The following is a 7,500-nucleotide window of genomic DNA, read 5'->3' on the forward strand; positions in this document are numbered from 1 at the left end:
CAAAATGTCCTATTTTAATAGCAATAATATACTGTTGTCAGCTACTTTTTGAAATAATTTCTATAGGTTTGTTGCTAAGAATTTGTATTTTCTTAGTTCTGTTTGGCCTCCCAAAATATAAAGTCACAATATGTTGTGATGTCACTATAACTGACCAAATTGGAGATTTAGAAGATCAAAGTTCCTTTTTGAGCATGCTCACAGTTTACACCTATGTAAACTCTGCAATCAAGCCCAGAATAATAACTCCAAAGCATCACCATAACTATACATATTAATTTTTTATCCTATAAGACAACATATATAGTACAAACACCTATACTTTCTGACTGCAATGTGAATGGTTTTAAAATCTTGTACGCAATTGGGGGTATAGCTCAGTGGTAGAGCATTCAACTGCTGATCAAGAGGTCACTGGTTCAAATCTGGGTGCCCCCTTTACCTAGCTTTTAATGTGTAAAGGTACTGAATCAATTTGCAGTTTACAGCTAGTTTGAAACTCAAGTACAGGAAAAGCTAACACAAGTAAGAGCAAGAAAACAAAAAAAGTGAAACTTTAACATTATATACTTCCTGATAGCACAGTTAGAGTGGTAGATTTCATTTTTTTGATAGAGATTTTTACAGAAATCTATAATTTATAGAAGGCAAATATAAAGGACCTACCTAGAATCTCTTAAAAAAGTACTTTCTTTCCCAAATGGTTAAAAATGAAGAAGTAGGAGAAGCCTTATTGCAATATCAGTCTGAGTTCAATCCCTAATCCCACCTACAGTTCCAGAACCTCGATTTAATTTCTGTCCTTTCTATAGTAATATATTTAGAATAGTATAATATAACTGAGCATGAAACATGTGTACTTTAATACTCACCCTCATTGATAATTAAATAAGGAAAAGCATCACTTAAATAGTGATACTTTAACATTATAAACTTCCTGATAGCACAGTTAGAGTAGCAGATTTCATTTATTTGATAGCAATTTTTACAGAAATCTATAATTTATAGAAGGCAAATATAAAGGACCTACCTAGTTTCTCTTAAAAAAGTACTTTCTTTCCCAAATGCTTAAACTGAAGAAGTAGGAGAAGCCTTATTGCAATATCAGTCTGAGTTCAATCCCTAATCCCACCAACAGTTCCAGAACCTCAATTTAATTTCTGTCCTTTCTATAGTAATATATTTAGAATAGTATAATAGAACTGAACATGAAACATGTGTACTTTAATACTCACCCTCTTTGATAATTAAATAAGGAATTATTAAGCAATTACATTGCAGTATTCTGGAACTGTTGTTGTAATTGGGGGTTGATCTTAGACTGATTTTGCAACTAGGCCATTCGAGTTTATGCATCAAACATTAATTTTGAACACCTGAGCCCACAAGCCCAAAAATCAAAATGTCCTATTTTATTAGCAATAATATACTGTTGTCAGATACTTTTTGAAATAATTTATATAGGTTTGTTGCTAAGAATTTGTATTTTCTTAGTTCAGTTTGGCCTCCCAAAATATAAAGACACAATATGACCTGATATCACTATAACTGACCAAATTGGAGCTTTAGATGATCAAAGTTCCTTTTTGAGCATGCTCACAGTTTACACCTATGTGAACTCTGCAATCAAGCCCAGATTAATAACTCCAAAGCATCAAAATAAATATACATATTAATTTTTTATCCTATATGACAACATATATAGTACAAACACCTATACTTTCTGACTGCAATGTGAATGGTTTTAAAATCTTGTATGCAATTGGGGGTATAGCTCAGTGGTAGAGCATTCGACTGCAGATCGAGAGGTCCCTTGTTCAAATCCGGGTGCCCCTTTTACCTAGCTTTTAATGTGTAAAGGTACTGAATCAATTTGCAGTTTACAGCTAGTTTGAAACTCAAGTACAGGAAAAGCTAACACAAGTAAGAGCAAGAAAACAAAAAAAGTGAAACTTTAACATTATATACTTCCTCATAGCACAGTTAGAGTGGTAGATTTCATTTTTTTGATAGAGATTTTTACAGAAATCTATAATTTATAGAAGGCAAATATAAAGGACCTACCTAGTTTCTCTTAAAAAAGTACTTTCTTTCCCAAATGGTTAAAAATGAAGAAGTAGGAGAAGCCTTATTGCAATATCAGTCTGAGTTCAATCCCTAATCCCACTTACAGTTCCAGAACCTCGATTTAATTTCTGTCCTTTCTATAGTAATATATTTAGAATAGTATAATTTAACTGAACATGAAACATGTGTACTTTAATACTCACCCTCATTGATAATTAAATAAGGAAAAGCATCACTTAAATAGTGATACTTTAACATTATAAACTTCCTGATAGCACAGTTAGAGTGGCAGATTTCAGTTTTTTGATAGAGATTTTTACAGAAATCTATAATTTATAGAAGGCAAATATAAAGGACCTACCTAGTTTCTCTTAAAAAAGTACTTTCTTTCCCAAATGCTTAAACTGAAGAAGTAGGAGAAGCCTTATTGCAATATCAGTCTGAGTTCAATCCCTAATCCCACCAACAGTTCCACAACCTCAATTTAATTTCTGTCCTTTCTATAGTAATATATTTAGAATAGTATAATAGAACTGAACTTGAAACATGTGTACTTTAATACTCACCCTCTTTGATAATAAAATAAGGAATTATTAAGCAATTACATTGCAGTATTCTGGAACTGTTGTTGTAATTGGGGGTTGATCTTAGACTGATTTTGCAACTAGGCCATTCGAGTTTATGCATCAAACATTAATTTTGAACATCTGAGCCCACAAGCCCAAAAATCAAAATGTCCTATTTTAATAGCAATAATATACTGTTGTCAGCTACTTTTTGAAATAATTTCTATAGGTTTGTTGCTAAGAATTTGTATTTTCTTAGTTCTGTATGGCCTCCCAAAATATAAAGTCACAATATGTTCTGATGTCACTATAACTGACCAAATTGGAGATTTAGAAGATCAAAGTTCCTTTTTGAGCATGCTCACAGTTTACACCTATGTAAACTCTGCAATCAAGCCCAGAATAATAACTCCAAAGCATCACCATAACTATACATATTAATTTTTTATCCTATAAGACAACATATATAGTACAAACACCTATACTTTCTTACTGCAATGTGAATGGTTTTAAAATCTTGTATGCAATTGGGGGTATAGCTCAGTGGTAGAGCATTCAACTGCTGATCAAGAGGTCACTGGTTCAAATCTGGGTGCCCCCTTTACCTAGTTTTAAATGTGTAAAGGTACTGAATCAATTTGCAGTTTACAGCTAGTTTGAAACTCAAGTACAGGAAAAGCTAACACAAGTAAGAGCAAGAAAACAAAAAAAGTGAAACTTTAACATTATATACTTCCTCATAGCACAGTTAGAGTGGTAGATTTCATTTTTTTGATAGAGATTTTTACAGAAATCTATAATTTATAGAAGGCAAATATAAAGGACCTACCTAGTTTCTCTTAAAAAAGTACTTTCTTTCCCAAATGGTTAAAAATGAAGAATTAGGAGAAGCCTTATTGCAATATCAGTCTGAGTTCAATCCCTAATCCCACTTACAGTTCCAGAACCTCGATTTAATTTCTGTCCTTTCTATAGTAATATATTTAGAATAGTATAATATAACTGAGCATGAAACATGTGTACTTTAATACTCACCCTCATTGATAATTAAATAAGGAAAAGCATCACTTAAATAGTGATACTTTAACATTATAAACTTCCTGATAGCACAGTTAGAGTGGCAGATTTCATTTATTTGATACCAATTTTTACAGAAATCTATAATTTATAGAAGGCAAATATAAAGGACCTACCTAGTTTCTCTTAAAAAAGTACTTTCTTTCCCAAATGGTTAAACTGAAGAAGTAGGAGAAGCCTTATTGCAATATCAGTCTGAGTTCAATCCCTAATCCCACCAACAGTTCCAGAACCTCAATTTAATTTCTGTCCTTTCTATAGTAATATATTTAGAATAGTATAATAGAACTGAACATGAAACATGTGTACTTTAATACTCACCCTCTTTGATAATTAAATAAGGAATTATTAAGCAATTACATTGCAGTATTCTGGAACTGTTGTTGTAATTGGGGTTTGATCTCATATTCATTTTGCAACTAGGCCATTCGAGTTTATGCATCAAACATTAATTTTGAACACCTGAGCCCACAAGCCCAAAAATCAAAATGTCCTATTTTATTAGCAATAATATACTGTTGTCAGCTACTTTTTGAAATAATTTATATAGGTTTGTTGCTAAGAATTTGTATTTTCTTAGTTCTGTTTGGCCTCCCAAAATATAAAGACACAATATGACCTGATATCACTATAACTGACCAAATTGGAGCTTTAGATGATCAAAGTTCCTTTTTGAGCATGCTCACAGCTTACACCTATGTGAACTCTGCAATCAAGCCCAGATTAATAACTCCAAAGCATCACCATAAATATACATATTAATTTTTTATCCTATATGACAACATATATAGTACAAACACCTATACTTTCTGACTGCAATGTGAATGGTTTTAAAATCTTGTACGCAATTGGGGGTATAGCTCAGTGGTAGAGCATTCAACTGCTGATCAAGAGGTCACTGGTTCAAATCTGGGTGCCCCCTTTACCTAGCTTTTAATGTGTAAAGGTACTGAATCAATTTGCAGTTTACAGCTAGTTTGAAACTCAAGTACAGGAAAAGCTAACACAAGTAAGAGCAAGAAAACAAAAAAAGTGAAACTTTAACATTATATACTTCCTCATAGCACAGTTAGAGTGGTAGATTTCATTTTTTTGATAGAGATTTTTACAGAAATCAATAATTTATAGAAGGCAAATATAAAGGACCTACCTAGTTTCTCTTAAAAAAGTACTTTCTTTCCCAAATGCTTAAACTGAAGAAGTAGGAGAAGCCTTATTGCAATATCAGTCTGAGTTCAATCCCTAATCCCACCAACAGTTCCAGAACCTCAATTTAATTTCTGTCCTTTCTATAGTAATATATTTAGAATAGTATAATATAACTGAACATGAAACATGTGTACTTTAATACTCACCCTCTTTGATAATTAAATAAGGAATTATTAAGCAATTACATTGCAGTATTCTGGAACTGTTGTTGTAATTGGGGGTTGATCTTAGACTGATTTTGCAACTAGGCCATTCGAGTTTATGCATCAAACATTAATTTTGAACATCTGAGCCCACAAGCCCAAAAATCAAAATGTCCTATTTTATTAGCAATAATATACTGTTGTCAGCTACTTTTTGAAATAATTTATATAGGTTTGTTGCTAAGAATTGTATTTTCTTAGTTCTGTTTGGCCTCCCAAAATATAAAGACACAAAATGTCCTGATATCACTATAACTGACCAAATTGGAGCTTTAGATGATCAAAATTCCTTTTTGAGCATGCTCACAGCTTACACCTATGTGAACTCTGCAATCAAGCCCAGATTAATAACTCCAAAGCATCACCATAAATATACATATTAATTTTTTATCCTATAAGACAACATATATAGTACAAACACCTATACTTTCTGACTGCAATGTGAATGTTTTTAAAAGCTTGTACGCAATTGGGGGTATAGCTCAGTGGTAGAGCATTCGACTGCAGATCGAGAGGTCCCTGGTTCAAATCCAGGTGCCCCCTTTACCTAGCTTTTAATGTGTAAAGGTACTGAATCAATTTGCAGTTTACAGCTAGTTTGAAACTCAAGTACAGGAAAAGCTAACACAAGTAAGAGCAAGAAAACAAAAAAAGTGAAACTTTAACATTATATACTTCCTGATAGCACAGTTAGAGTGGTAGATTTCATTTTTTTGATAGACATTTTTACAGAAATCAATAATTTATAGAAGGCAAATATAAAGGACCTACCTAGTTTCTCTTAAAAAAGTACTTTCTTTCCCAAATGCTTAAACTGAAGAAGTAGGAGAAGCCTTATTGCAATATCAGACTGAGTTCAATCCCTAATCCCACCAACAGTTCCAGAACCTCGATTTAATTTCTGTCCTTTCTATAGTAATATATTTAGAATAGTATAATTTAACTGAACATGAAACATGTGTACTTTAATACTCAGCCTCATTGATAATTAAATAAGGAAAAGCATCACTTAAATAGTGATACTTTAACATTATAAACTTCCTGATAGCACAGTTAGAGTGGCAGATTTCAGTTTTTTGATAGAGATTTTTACAGAAATCTATAATTTATAGAAGGCAAATATAAAGGACCTACCTAGTTTCTCTTAAAAAAGTACTTTCTTTCCCAAATGCTTAAACTGAAGAAGTAATAGAAGCCTTATTGCAATATCAGACTGAGTTCAATCCCTAATCCCACCAACAGTTCCAGAACCTCAATTTAATTTCTGTCCTTTCTATAATAATATATTTAGAATAGTATAATATAACTGAACATGAAACATGTGTACTTTAATACTCACCCTCTTTGATAATTAAATAAGGAATTATTTAGCAATTACATTGCAGTATTCTGGAACTGTTGTTGTAATTGGGGTTGATCTCAGACTGATTTTGCAACTAGGCCATTCGAGTTTATGCATCAAACATTAATTTTGAACACCTGAGCCCACAAGCCCAAAAATCAAAATGTCCTATTTTATTAGCAATAATATACTGTCGTCAGCTTCTTTTTGAAATTATTTATATAGGTTTGTTGCTAAGAATTTGTATTTTCTTAGTTCTGTTTGGCCTCCCAAAATATAAAGACACAATATGTCCTGATATCACTATAACTGACCAAATTGGAGCTTTAGATGATCAAAGTTCCTTTTTGAGCATGCTCACAGCTTACACCTATGTGAACTCTGCAATCAAGCCCAGATTAATAACTCCAAAGCATCACCATAAATATACATATTAATTTTTTATCCTATAAGACAACATATATAGTACAAACACCTATACTTTCTGACTGCAATGTGAATGGTTTTAAAATCTTGTATGCAATTGGGGGTATAGCTCAGTGGTAGAGCATTCGACTGCAGATCGAGAGGTCCCTGTTTCAAATCCGGGTGCCCCCTTTACCTAGCTTTTAATGTGTAAAGGTACTGAATCAATTTGCAGTTTACAGCTAGTTTGAAACTCAAGTACAGGAAAAGCTAACACAAGTAAGAGCAAGAAAACAAAAAAAGTGAAACTTTAACAATATATACTTCCTGATAGCACAGTTAGAGTGGTAGATTTCATTTTTTTGATAGAGATTTTTACAGAAATCAATAATTTATAGAAGGCAAATATAAAGGACCTACCTAGTTTCTCTTAAAAAAGTACTTTCTTTCCCAAATGCTTAAACTGAAGAAGTAGGAGAAGCCTTATTGCAATATCAGTCTGAGTTCAATCCCTAATCCCACCAACAGTTCCAGAACCTCAATTTAATTTCTGTCCTTTCTATAGTAATATATTTAGAATAGTATAATATAACTGAACATGAAACATGTGTACTTTAATACTCACCCTCTT

The 7,500-nt window shown here is 32.3% G+C and overlaps 3 non-coding genes across 3 annotated transcripts; all 3 read left to right on the forward strand.

Annotated features, from left to right (window-relative positions):
* Positions 1-1,764: 1,764 nt before the first annotated feature.
* Positions 1,765-1,836, forward strand: TRNAC-GCA (transfer RNA cysteine (anticodon GCA)). Its single transcript has one exon. It is a non-coding gene; the product is annotated as a tRNA-Cys (tRNA).
* A 3,757-nt stretch (positions 1,837-5,593) lies between these two features.
* TRNAC-GCA (transfer RNA cysteine (anticodon GCA)) lies at positions 5,594-5,665 on the forward strand. The gene has a single exon. It is a non-coding gene; the product is annotated as a tRNA-Cys (tRNA).
* Positions 5,666-6,989: 1,324 nt separating this feature from the next.
* On the forward strand, positions 6,990-7,061 carry TRNAC-GCA (transfer RNA cysteine (anticodon GCA)). Its single transcript has one exon. It is a non-coding gene; the product is annotated as a tRNA-Cys (tRNA).
* The last annotated feature ends 439 nt before the right edge of the window (positions 7,062-7,500 follow it).

Source organism: Taudactylus pleione, unplaced genomic scaffold (genome assembly GCF_031769625.1).
Source record: "Taudactylus pleione unplaced genomic scaffold, aTauple2 ptg000021l, whole genome shotgun sequence".
NCBI classification, from domain to species: Eukaryota; Metazoa; Chordata; class Amphibia; order Anura; family Myobatrachidae; genus Taudactylus; species Taudactylus pleione.